General features: G+C 40.3%; 1 non-coding gene across 1 annotated transcript; it reads right to left on the bottom strand.

The window, feature by feature from the left end:
- Positions 1–4,728: 4,728 nt before the first annotated feature.
- Positions 4,729–4,835, bottom strand: LOC136135788 (U6 spliceosomal RNA). The gene has a single exon (XR_010656629.1). It is a non-coding gene; the product is annotated as a U6 spliceosomal RNA (small nuclear RNA).
- Positions 4,836–14,094: the final 9,259 nt, after the last annotated feature.

The raw sequence follows: 14,094 nt of genomic DNA, 5'->3' as shown, positions 1-14,094 counted from the left end.
GCGTCTCCCTCCCTCCCACCTTCCCTATCCCACCCCTCTAGGTGGTCACAAACCACCGAGCTGATCTCCCTGTGCTATGCGGCTGCTTCCCACTAGCTATCTATTTTACGTTTGGTGGTATATATATGTCCATGCCACTCTCTCATTTTGTCACAGCTTCCCCTTCCCCTTCCCCATATCCTCAAGTCCATTCTCTAGTAGGTCTGTGTCTTTATTCCTGTCTTACCCCTAGGTGCTTCATGACCTTTTTTTTTTTTTCTCTTAGATTCCATATATATGTGTTAGCATACAGTATTTGTTTTTCTCTTTCTGACTTACTTCACTCTGTATGACAGTCTCTAGGTCCATCCACCTCACTACAAATAACTCAATTTCGTTTCTTTTTATGGCTGAGTAATATTCCATTGTATATATGTGCCACATCTTCTTTATCCATTCATCTGTCGATGGACACTTAGGTTGCTTCCATGTCCTGGCTATTGTAAATAGAGCTGCAATGAACATTTTGGTACATGACTCTTTTTGAATTTTGGTTTTCTCAGGGTATACGCCCAGTAGTGGGATGGCTGGGTTGTATGGTAGTTCTATTTGTAGTATTTTAAGGAACCTCCATACTGTTCTCAATAGTGGCTGTATCAATTTACATTCCCACCAACAGTGCAAGAGTGTTCCCTTTTCTCCACATCCTCTCCAGCATTTATTGCTTCTAGATTTTTTGATGATGGCCATTCCGACCGGTGTGAGATGATATCTCATTGTAGTTTTGATTTGCATTTCTCTAAATGAGCATCCTTTCATGTGTTTGTTGGCAATCTGTATATCTTCTTTGGAGAGATGGTTATTTAGGTCCTCTGCCCATTTTTGGATTGGGTTGTTTCTTTTTTTGATATTGAGCTGCATGAGCTGCTTGTAAATTTTGGAGATTAATCCTTTGACAGTTGCTTCATTTGCAAATATTTTTTCCCATTCTGAGGGTTGTCTTTTTGTCTTGTTTATGTTTTCCTTTGCTGTGTAAAAGCTTTTAAGTTTCATTAGGTCCCATTTGTTTATTTTTGTTTTAATTTCCATTTCTCTAGGAGGTGGGTCAAAAAGGATATTGCTGTGATTTATGTCATAGGGTGTTCTGCCTATGTTTTCCTCTAGGAGTTTTATAGTGTCTGGCCTTACATTTAGGTCTTTAATCCATTTTGAATTTATTTTTGTGTATGGTGTTAGGGAGTGTTCTAATTTAATTCTTTTACATGTAGCTGTCCAGTTTTCACAGCACCACTTATTGAAGAGGGTGTCTTTTCTCCATTGTATATCCTTGCCTCCTTTCTCATAGATTAGTTGACCATAGGTGCATGGGTTTATCTCTGGGCTTTCTATCCTGTTCCATTGATCTATATTTCTGTTTTTGTGCCTGTACCATACTGCCTTGATTACTGCAGCTTTGTAGTATAGTCTGAAGTCCAGGAGCCTGATTCCTCCAGCTCTGTTTTTCTTTCTCAGGATTGCTTTGGCTATTCGAGGTCTTTTGTGTTTCCATACAAACTGTGAAATTTTTTGTTCTAGTTCTGTGAAGAATGCCATTGGTAGTTTGATAGGGATTGCATTGAATCTGTCAACTGCTTTGGGTAGCATAGTCATTTTCACAATGTTGATTCTTCCAATCCAAGAACATGGTATATCTCTCCATCTGTTTGTATCATCTTTAATTTCTTTCATCAGTATCTTATAGTGTTCTGTATACAGGTCTTTTGTCTCCTTAGGTAGGTTTATTCTAGGTATTTCATTCTTTTTGTTGCAGTGGTAAATGGGAGTGTTTCCTTAATTTCCCTTTCAGATTTTTCATCATTAGTGCATAGGAATGCAAGAGATTTCTGTGCATTAATTTTGTATCCTGCTACTTTACCAAATTCATTGATTAGCTTTAGTCATTTTCTGGTAGCATCTTTAGGATTCTCTATGTATGGTATCATGTCATCTGCAAACAGTGACAGTTTTACTTCTTCTTTTCCGATTTGGGTTCCTTTTCTTTTTTTTCCTCTGACTGCTGTGGCTAAAACTTCCAAAAGTATGTTGAATAATAGTGGTGAGAGTGGACATCCTTGTCTTGTTCCTGGTCTTAGAGGAAGTGCGTTCAGTTTTTCACCATTGAGAATGATGTTGGCTGTGGGTTTGTCATCTATGGCCTTTATTATGTTGAGGTAAGTTCCCTCTATGGCTACTTTCTGGAGGGTTTTTTATCATAAATGGGTGTTGAATTTTGTCAAAAGCTTTTTCTGCATCTATTGAGATGATCATATGGATTTTCTCCTTCAATTTTTTAATATGGTGTATCACATTGATTTGCGTATATTGAAGAATCCTTGCATTCCTGGGATAAACCCTTCTTGATCATGGTGTATGATCCCTTTAATGTGCTGTTGGATTCTGTTTGCTAGTATTTTGTTGAGGATTTTTGCATCTATGTTCATCAGTGATATTGGCCTGTAGTTTTCTTTCTTTGTGACATCTTTGTCTTGTTTTGGTATCAGGGTGATGGTGGCCTTGTAGAATGAGTTTGGGAATGTTCCTCCCTCTGTTATATTTTGGAAGAGTTTGAGAAGGATAGGTGTCAGTTCTTCTCTAAATGTTTGATAGAATTCACCTGTGAAGCCATCTGTCAGGACCTATTTTTTTTAAATAATTTTTTATTTCTGATTACATTTATACATTGAGTTTGCAGCAGCATATTTTGTGTGTGGTATATCTTGTGGAATGAATGAATGGATGCATAAGTGACTCTGCAGGGCCAGAAATGAAAGGTATCCTGTGGAATGCACCCCCGCTAGTAATCATACTAATCCCATGTGGAATATTATCCCTGATCTCTGTTGGGTTTGACACTTCTCAAACACCTTGTTGGAAATGGAGACAGTAATTCAAAAGTAGCACTTAATCATAGTATTAGATGGTGTAGCTAAGTGTCATCATACACATGCTTCCACAAGGAAAGAAGCATATTACTAAAATTAAATCATCTGAGTAGATTGTATAAGGAATTGAGCATAGAATGATGCCTTCCCAGTTCAGGGTCTAAAAGACAGATTGAGAAATAAGTAACCCGGATTTGTAGATGAGGGCTTTGGTACCAATTGGCTGGGATTTGGGGGCAAGTCACTTTACCTCTCTGGGTCTCAGTTTCCTCCCCTGTAGAGGAAGGGGCGTAAAGCTGGTGGTTCCTCTGATTTTTCTTTTACCCCATCAAGCTGGATCTAGATATCCCCCTCTGAAAACACAAGGTGTTATAAGAAGAAGGAACTCAACAGAGAAGCACATCTTGTAAATGGTAGATATTTGATTCAAGCCCAGTCTTTCTTTACCCTTAATCCATTAACTTTCTACTATTATTTTATTTATGTCACCCCCCCACCTGAAATTCCCTTATTCACTCAAAAACAATGAAATGCATCTTGGGTACCTGTAATGGTCCCTATTGTATTGAAATTTGCTCTCTGTACAAAGATCCAGAGCCCCCTCTTCCTCTCTGACCCTGTGAGATTTTCTGGCAAGCATTCTGCTGCCCTATACTCCTTCCTCAGCACCTAACCGTGCTCCCTAAAGTTCTACAACTCTGTAGTGTACACCAGTGGCCTCGTGGGTTGGGAAGGCTATATGACATAGCATAGAACATGAGCAGAGTCCCAGAGTCAAACACATATAGGTTTTATATAGAGGTGAAGGTCCTCACCACTTTCTAGGTGTGTGACTCTGGACACAACACTTTATATCACTAAGCCTTAACTTGTTTCTGTAAGGGGACAAAAAGGGGACAATGATGCTATTGTGAACATTGTTGGTTGCCGAACCAACAGTCATTCCATCTTTGTTGACAGTAGGGTGCTGTTTCATTCAGGCATTCAGGGCAAGGTGTCTTGTCCCAGGGGATGAATTTTGACTTCTAGATTGATCATAATAATCCTATTCCCATTTGTCAATGACTGCTTTAGATTAGGCCATATGACCATTTCTGGATCATGGGATACAAAGGGAAATCTACTGGAGAATACTGGGGAAAGATTCCCCTCCCTAACAACAAGAGAGAGACTTGAGTAAAGAGTGAGCCCATCTTCCTTTCTTCATAATTTTAGATGTTACTGATCCTATGATTGTTGGTGCTATAGGAGCCTCTTACAGTAATGAGTGGAAAACCAAGAAAATCACAGAAAAGCCATACAGAGCCATGACAGTGTTTAGGTGCTGAATCTACTTTCTCTGAAACCTCTATCTCTAGATGTTTTATTAAATGAGAAATAAATATCCCTACTGCTTAGACATTTTAACATTTTGTGGGATCTGAAAGTTACATTATGTTATATACACTCTTTAAGTCAAAGAATACAAAATTTAAAATATGAAAATCAGGTGTGAAAATAAATATTTATTTAGAATAAAAAGAAGCCGCAGCAGATTCCAAATTTTAAAAGCTGACAAATGTGCACATCACAAAATTTAAAAAATAATAGTTTTTATTAACGATTAATAAATCTCTGTAATATATTTTTAACATCTTTATTGGAGTAGAACTGCTTTACAATGGTGTGTTAGTTTCTGCTTTATAACAAAGTGAATCAGCTATACATATACATATATCCCCATATCCCCTCCCTCTTGCGTCTCCCTCCCACCCTCCCGATCCCACCCCTCTAGGTGGACACAAAGCACCGAGCTGATCTCCCTGTGCTATGCAGCTGCTTCCCACTAAAAAATATGGAATGCGTCACGAATTTGCGTGTCATCCTTGCGCAGCGGCCATGCTAATCCTCTCTGTATCCTTCCAATTTTAGTATATGTGCTGCCGAAGCGAACACCTCTGTAATATTTTTATCCTATATGCTCAGGCTGCATACTCTGTCTTCATATGTCAATAACTTGATAAAAATACTTTCTATAGAGAAAATAAATAGTTCTAACTTTTTTTCTAGCATGGCTGATGAAAAATTAATACGGCTCTTGATGGTTTAGAAAATTTACTTTCAGTTCCACAACTCATTATTAGTAATGACATGTAAATTTTTAGGATTATCACTAAATTTGGGAAAAGCTCTAATGAGTTTGTTTCATATATGAGTTGTATGCTTTAAGAGAATTTCCCATAGACTAGCTTCTGACTCCATATACTTCAAACTTAATTTCTCCTCTGTTACCTGCATTTCTTCTGTCCCCATTGCAATACCATCGCTGGCCCTGCTATTCTGGATCAAAATACTAGATGAGTTAGCACAGTGTGGCAGGAGTATTCCTGGAAGCCATAGGGATAAGTCATTCACGGGTAGCTAGCTTAGAGTCACTTAACAATTCATGGAAATGAATGAGAACCACATAAACATATCCCACTAAACCCCATCCTGGTGTATTACTGCAGCTCAATCCCAAATCCCCAGATGCTCTCAGCCTCTCCAGCACTAACCAACATGAGGGGATGTGTAACAAAAAAGAACCCCCAGGAGAAAGAATTCCCAGGCTTAAACCATTGCTGTTCAAACATTTCACTTTTACAAAATTTCAAAACAACATGTGATGATGGAAACACATTGCTAGGGCCTTAGAAAGGACCCGTGCAAGTGAGGGGGGCCGTAAAATGTAAGCTTTGTTTGCTTCACGTGAAATACATCTTCCTCTTATTACAGTCATGCCGTGAGAATTGAATGAACCCATACTATAAATAAGGTGCTTATTACAACATCTGGCACATAATGAAGTTTGAAATATGGTAGGAACTATTATATTTTAGTAGTATTAGTATTATTTAAGATGGTACCTCCCACAGTACCTCCTTTTTTCCCTCCTGAATGTGTTTTCATTGCTGGGACCAAAGGACGGAAACAAGTGTTTGACCCACACCTCTGGGTAGATACACTTTTAGTTTTCCAATATGAAATCTGTTCCTGATAGGGCTTTAGTTTTCAAGGGTTAAAAATTTCTAAGCCTGGTAAGGGTGAAGGTCTCTATAATCAGAGTGAACAGGAAATCAAAGTGACTTCTTTACAATCAATAGTTTTATGATTACTTTTTAAAATTACATCTTTGCCCTAAAATCGGCATGCTATATTTAGTCACCATCACCAAGAGACATCTGCCCAATGAGGCAAGAGCACTTTTTATAAGTGATACGTCATCTATTTATTTCAGCAGCTAAGTACCTTCTGGCACAACAAACAGCCACCTTTGGAAACAAAGATGGAATTTTGGTTGCCTTAACAGATATGGGTTGTCTAAAATTACAGACAGCGCTAATTAACTGGAACACAGAATTAGAACCTACAGTTCAGAAAAGATGCAAGAAAAATAGAGTGTCGGAAACTTTAGCACTGGAAAGCTAAGCTGACCGTTTCAAGGATGCTAAATTGATGATAAGAATTAGGTACCGTTGTTAAAACTCAATAAACAAAGCCTGACAGTTGTGGCTGAATTAGAACATTTGTTTGCTCAAAGAGAGGGTGTTTAAAGTAAACTCCCTTTCACTGATAAAAAATTATGAATAAAGCTAGTGAAAAAGATACTGCTATCTGTGGGAGGGGAGACTGAAATTGACCATAATTTCATTTATGTTTGACTAACAAGCGAATTTTTTTCTGTCAAATACACCTTAATTCAAAGAAAATAGCTGTTATTAGTATTCTTGAATTTAGAAACTGAATGAATTGCTTGAAGTATATTAAAAAATATTAGGAGAGGCTGGTGGAGTCTGGTCCTTCCAAGAGAGCCTGATTGGTGGAGTCAAGTGAAAAAGGCAAAGTTCTGAAGTTTCAAAGACTGGAACTTTTATCCTAGATGCATCTCTAATTCACTGGATGATCTTAGTCAAATTACCTAAGTGATCTCGCTAATAAGGACAATAATAATCCCTGCCTCCTTAGTTAATAATAATCATGGAACACTTTGAAAACTGGAAGGCACTGCATAAAGGGAAAAGTGGCAATGGCAGTAAAGCATGGTGATTAGGAGCCCAAAGTGTATGTGAGTCAGGACTAGCCTCCGCTGGAAGCTCAGCCACTAACCAGGTATGTGGTCAAGGGCAGAGTCCTTAACTTCTCTTCAGAAACAGCTCTAGCGATGGTCAGATGAGACGATGTACATGAATTAGTTAGTTCACCTGGGCGTATCAATAGCCCAAAATGGTAATAACTTAAATATAAAGAAGATGAGATCCAAGGCAAGCAGTCCAGGCTAGCCTCTCTGCTCCATGAGGTCATTCCTGGATCCAGGATCCTCCTTCCTTGTTGCTCTGCTATCCCTAGGCTGTTCTCATTTGCATCAGCAAAGATGGCTTGACAGCAATCAATTCCAAGCAGCAAGATGGAGGAAGGCAAGGTAAGGGGAATAAGGGCACCCCCCCCCCCAATCTATCTATCTATCTATCTACCTACCTGCCTACCTATTATTTCTATCTACTTTTCTATAAATAACATGTTTGACTTTTATCATTATGAGCCTTAAAAATTAAACAATGTTTTTTTTTACAAGGCACTGACTGTTGCAAAGTTCTGAAATGCTTGGAGACCGGTCACAGTCATTTTAGGCTCTTTAATGTCTGATCTGTCAGAGGGAGCCTTACCCTTGGGCTGCAGCAGCTAAGGGGAAGATGTCAGTCTGGGGAGACAAACTTTGTCCCAATTTCCTGAGATGTTCTGCATTTCAGAACTAAAAGTCCTGTGTTCCATGATCCCCCCACTCAGTCCTGGGAAAACTGAGATGGTGATTCACCCAAGATGCCCTATCATGGGATTCCGAGAGACCTTTGGGGATAAAACTGGGTTGGAGCTTCAGGAGAACCAGTTGAGGCACCCGGGGTGTCAGAGATAAAAGGGGCTTTGAAAATATAGGTCAGACCATCATTTTATGGTTAGACTTGCTGTATATAAGAAAGGGAGAGATGTGACCATGGTTATGCCATTCCTAAGTGGAGAGGTAGGTAGAATAAATTTCAGAAGACTGAGAAGGAGGCCATTCTCCAAACACACCTCCACCATGGGTCTGTCCTGGCATGGCCTTTCCCTCCCATCTAACAAGAAAGTCCATTCACAAAGCTCTGTTGATGTGTTAGACCATGAATACTCAATCAGTGGAGAGGACCTACAAGTAGAACTCAAAGGTACCCAAAGCCTCTCCTCTTCTTTTTTCTTTCTTTTTTCTCCTATAACTCTTGTATTAATTGGAGCTCTGTTGATTACAGATGAAAGAAACATAACTCAAACTGGCTTCAGCAGGAAAAAGGAACTACATTGGCTCATATGACTAGATTCATAAATAATCCAGCTTCAGGCACAGCTGGATACAGGGGCTCAAATCACAGTTTCATCTGTGCTTCTATCTGAATAAGTTTTGTTCACTGGCAGATTCTTCCCCTCATGGTGACAAAATTGCTGCTGGCACCCCAGACTCACTCCCTTGAAACCCGTGGAAAGAGAGTTTCTCTTTTGTATTACTCATAAAATTCCCAGAATTGAGTTACACAGTTCTGACTTGGTCACACATGCCCATGATTAGGTCAAAGAATGGAACATGCTGATTGGACAGCCTGCCTTGTGTGCTCATCCTTGGAGTGGGGGACTATGAGGTCAGCCCCACATGAGATCCATGGGCTGTGTGAGAGTAGAGAGGGCTGGTCTCCCAGATGAAAATATTGATGCTAAAGATGGAAGAAGGGAATACAGATGCTCAGTAGGCAAAAATCAGCAGATGTCCATAACGTCTCTTAAATTCTCTCCTCTCTTTTCTTTTTTTTCCTTCCCCTACCCTACATTCTCTTTCTCCCTCCTCCCTTCTCTTTCTCTCCCTCTGTGTCTCTCTCTTCGTCTCTGTCTGTCTCTGTTTATATTTCTCTCACCGTGATAGCCATTATGCAAGATGCAAAGATGAACCTCTTATGGTCCCTGATTTCAGGCAGTTCTCAGATTCAAGAAGATGAGGGACAATTAGATAACAAACTCTAATAAAATGTCATATGCTTGGGGAATGCAGTCATACATATGCACATGAATAAATAAATAATGATTGAATGAATGAATGAAATGGTATAGTAGAGAAATAGGCAAAATTCCCCCAGGCACACAGAAAAAGGAGGGATTAATTTCATCTGGATCAAGTGAACGCTCAGGGGAGTTTTCAAAAGGAGACATTTAATCTAACTCTGAAGGATGAGAAGTTTGTAATATTTTTCAGCAGAAAGAGACCCCCATGCAATCACAATTAAGGTCTTTATCCTTGGTTGCACGCCCACCTCCAAATTTTCTTGTGGAATTTGAAGAAAATCCCATGCTCAAAAATCAGGAAATTTGGACAAACACAGCCTGTCACTAAATTTAACCTCGTGTAAGTCATTTATCCCTTCTTGTCGTCAATTTTATCGTTTGTAACAGAAGCAGATGGAACTATTTCTGAGGCTCTTTATAGCTCTAAAGACAAGGAATTTCTCTCTCGAAAATATGAAAGACCCTTGCCTTAAAGAGTGAATGGAAGAATCTTTGATGCTGAGATTCTAGTTAAATGTGCATTGCTGCTTTGGGGAGCCTACAAGTATACATGTGGGGACAAACTGGTCTACCAGATGTCTGAGTCAGCTAGTTGATACTCTAGGTATCTATGAGTATATCCTTAATGGGATATTAAGGAGAAGAGGAAGCAAGATGTCCCTAAACTGAACCTGGGTCATCTTATCACATTGTCTGAAGTCATCCTGCAAAAGTAGCAACAACTAGAAGTGAAGGCAACTGCAGAGCCATTAGGGGGTTTCTGTGACCAGATTAATCTGTTCTCTCTGAGTCCCACCATTTAAGGATCATCTTGGTAAGTCTTTTTTGTGGCTTTCCCCCCCATGAGTTAAATTTTGCTTTCTTGTGGCTGAGATATCCCCCTTGGCCAACAAATGAGATAGAGTTAGGTGTCCTAAGATATGTATACAGTTTTAAACTATCACCAGGTTCTGTTTTCACTTCTTAATTTAGTAAATAGGAGGAAAACAAATCCTCCACCACCTCTCTGTGTTGTAATCTTGTATTCAAAAGTCCTGTTGAGCTGATCTCCCTGTGCTATGCGGCTGCTTCCCACTAGCTACCTATTTTACGTTTGGTAGTGTATATATGTCCATGCCACTCTCTCACTTTGTCACAGCTCGGTGTTTTGTGACCACCTAGAGGGGTGGGATAGGGAGGGTGGGAGGGAGGGAGACGCAAGAGGGAAGAGATATGGGGACATATGTATATGTATAACTGATTCACTTTGTTATAAAGCAGAAACTAACACACCATTGTAAAGCAAGTATACTCCAATAAAGATGTTTAAAAAAAAAGTCCTGTTGAAAGAGCAGCATGACCCATGAAGCCCTGACTTTCCAACCACAGAAATTACTACCTCGACCAAATGATTACAATTTGTTATTGGTGTACAGCCCCAGCAGATGAGTAAGTTCTAGCATCCAGAGAGAAAGTGGACTTGAAAACAGGATGGAGTAGGTGTTCACAAATGCCCACATAGCATTCCTTGAAACAAGGGCTTTGAATTCCCTGGGGACATTATTAGCCTCATTTTAAACACAAGGAAATAGGCTCAGAGAAGTAAAATGACTCACCACGTCACACATCTAGGAAGTGGAATTGGTAAATTAGAGTTAGGGGTTCAAATTAAAAAAAAAATTTTTTTTGACTCTAGTGTTCTTTTCATTGTTCTTTGCCAAACTGATTTTCAAAAGCAAAACCAACACACTTACCAAAATGGCTAAAATGGAAAAGACAGAAAATACTAGTGGCAGGGATGAGGAGAGCAGGAACTCTCACATACAAGGGGTGGGCATGTAAAGCGGCACAGTGGCTTTGAAAAACTGTTTAGCAACGTCTATTAAAACCACACTTATCCATTCTCCATGACCACTCATTCCACTGACAACAGTCATGGGTGCATATGTCCGCCCAAAGAAACGTTCAAGAATGTTTGTAACGCTATTCATAACATCCCCAGACTGGAAGCTACACAAATTCCCATCAGCAGTAGAACAGATAAATAAACCTTAGCATATTCGCATGGTGGGATATTTTATATATATATACATACATATATATATATATATATATATAGTATACATGCAACAACATATATATATATATATATATATATATATATGGCATCATACATGCAACAACATGAGTGAACCACACAAGTATAATATTGAGCAAAATAAGCCAGACCCAAAAGAGTACGTACTGGAAGATTATATTTACCTAAAATTCAAAAACAGGCAAAGCTAATCTATGGCGTTAGAAGTCAGAATAGCAGTTCTCCTCGGGAAGGAGACGTGAGGGGGATGCTTGCTTCTTGGGTCTTAGTGATGTTCTCTGTTTCTTGATCTGGAGCTGCTTACATGACTGTGATCAGTTTGTGAAAATTCATTGAGCTGTACTCCTGTGACCTTGCCACCCTTTTATTATACAGGAATAAAATCTCAAAAAGTAAAAAAAATAAGGCAAATTCACACAGTTAAGAAAGCTAGATTGTGGCTATCAGAAATATTTATAAATAATAAGAATAGTAGCTGACACTTTATCAATAGGCCTACTTAGAGTCTTGAATTTGTATGTATTCGTTTATTTAATTCTTTCAACATCACAAAGTGAATAAATTGTTACTCCATTCTTAGAAAGTAAAACAAGACTCAAAAGCTTAAGAACCTTACCCTAGACCATACAGCAGTAAGCAGTAGAGCAGATATTCAAACCAAAGCAGCCCACCTCCAGGGTCCACATCTTAACCATCACGTGCCATAGCCTCTGGGAGGCTGGGTCACCCAGGGGCACTTTGAGTCACATGTTAATTCCTGTGAAACCACTCAGAAACCTAAGAAATTGGGATAAATTCCCTTAAGTTACCCCTGGAAGAAAAGATAATGTTGCAATCAAAATCCAATGTTAACTGAGATGGAGAAAGCCTGTTTATCAAAGATTTAGGGCAGCCACAGAGAAAATCACAAGGGCTATAACCTTCTTCCTGCCGAAGGTTCTTTTTGAATAAATCACTGCTTCTATCACTCTGGAGCAACTGCAGAAGACGTGGATGGATGCAGTCATTTTCAGGATGTTAGAGGACTGTTAACATCAGTGCAGGATTCGTGACGATGTGTTGAAGGATGGTTGGCACCCGAAGGAGAGAATGGTGTATGTTTCACGTTTTGTGATATGTTTTGTCACTTGGGGGAATTCATAGATGGAGGCACTTATAAAGTGAAAATGGAAGCCAACTTTCTCTTCTTGTCCCTTGTGTTATTTGGAAGATTTTTAAGTTGGAAAAAAGAAAATCAGAGACTCACTGCCCACGAAAGGACCAGGGAGTTACTCCTAAGAACTGGATTGGAACCAGGAAATAGAAGCAGCAGCAAGCCTGGGCATATAGCTACTTGTTCAGTTAATCCACTTTCTCTCTCATTAGCGATTGGGTTCCTGTATGGTGTCTTTGCTTCTTTCGACAAGTCTACACTGTTGGTCCCTTTTGACCTGCTAACCACCACTGTGTTCCTCGTTCCCAAACCAGAAGCAGCTCGACTGAATGGCACAGTTGTGGGCATCACACACATTGTATAGATATCACCATCAGAGGCTTCTGTCTGTGTAGGTACCACCTACAAAGACAACCTGTGCATGGGTGGTAGGAAGATCTGTGGCCACCCCTGCTCTTGAAATAGCCCATCACAGCTTCCCTGAGTGGCGACAATGGGCAGATGAACTCCTATGAGCAGAGCAAGGAAAGTGGGTAAGCTTGCCCTATCGACATGGTCATTATGACACATCTACCTAACACTGGAGTCAAGCAGAGGATGCCTGAAGCACTGGTGTGGTGAAGCTGGTAGAACTTCGAAAATCACTTTGAATGGTTCATGCCAAATGATATCCTACAAAAGCCCCATCCTGTATCTTTCTTGCTGAAACCATGAACCTCTTATTTTCTTCCTCCCTCCCTTCCTTCTTTGAATCCTCCTTTTTTTCTTCCTTTCCTCCTTCATCCATCCAACAGATACCTGACATGTTTTAGAGGGGAGTCCCTCCCCTGAGATTCGGTTATATTCATCTCTGAGAATATGGCTTGCCTAGGCATGTCTGATTTGCTGTTAGAGTGGTTGACCTACATGTGTTTATTAGCATGAAATTTCAAGAAAGAAGTAGAAAGAGGTGTTCCAGTTATATCACTACATACTAAAACAGCCCCAAGCTTAGTGGCATAAAAGAATGACCATTTTAATACGCTCATGAGTCTGTGGGTCAGGAATTTGGGTTGTCCTTCCAGGCCTGTCCACGTTCCACAATGGCTGATGTAATTTGAATGGCCGGAGATAGGTGGAATGGCTCAACTGGGTTGTGTATCTGGGGCCATGTGGGAACAGTTCTTTCCCATGTGGCGTCTGCTGAAACTAGAATGTCCAAGATGACTAATTCACTCACATGCCTGGTGTCTGGGCTGAGATGGCCAAAACGTTTGGGGCTGGGCCAGCACTGCTTTCTCTCCACATGACCAGGTTGGGCTTCCTCACAGTATGATGGTCTCAGGATACTCAACCTAGTTACATGGTAGCTGGCTTCCCCCAGAGCAAGTGCCCAAAGAGACCAAGATGGACACTGCAAAGCCTCTTAGAACCCAGCTTTGGAAGTCACACAGAATCACTTCTGGTCCGTTCTATGAGTTACACAGGGCTAGCCCAGTTTCACTGTGGGACGAGACAACTTAAGGGCATAGATACCAGAAAGTGGGGTTCTTGGGGATGGGACATCTTCAGAGATTCATTATCGCAGAGGCTATAAAGTGTATAACAAGGAGTCTGGATCCTCCAACCAGACCCAGAGACTAGTGCCTGGGTCCATAGAGACAGCAGAAGCTGCAGGAGCTCTAATGATGTGGGATCGAGCAGAGATGCTCTGTGGCCCAGAGGGCAAAGCAGCACATGTGTGGGGTGATCCTATTCACCTTCTGCGTGACTCCATAGCCGTACAATATGGCTTGAGCATCTTAAGTCCTGCAAGTCATAGTCTAGCCTTGGGAGCAAAGGGGACTGTGTGCTAGGCATGGTCACACTGAGATACCATTAGCCCA

The sequence above is a fragment of the Phocoena phocoena genome, chromosome 15 (genome assembly GCF_963924675.1).
Source record: "Phocoena phocoena chromosome 15, mPhoPho1.1, whole genome shotgun sequence".
Classification (NCBI taxonomy): Eukaryota; Metazoa; Chordata; class Mammalia; order Artiodactyla; family Phocoenidae; genus Phocoena; species Phocoena phocoena.
The sequence above is the reverse complement of the archived record's forward strand: the minus strand, read 5'-3'. Positions and strand labels throughout refer to the sequence as shown.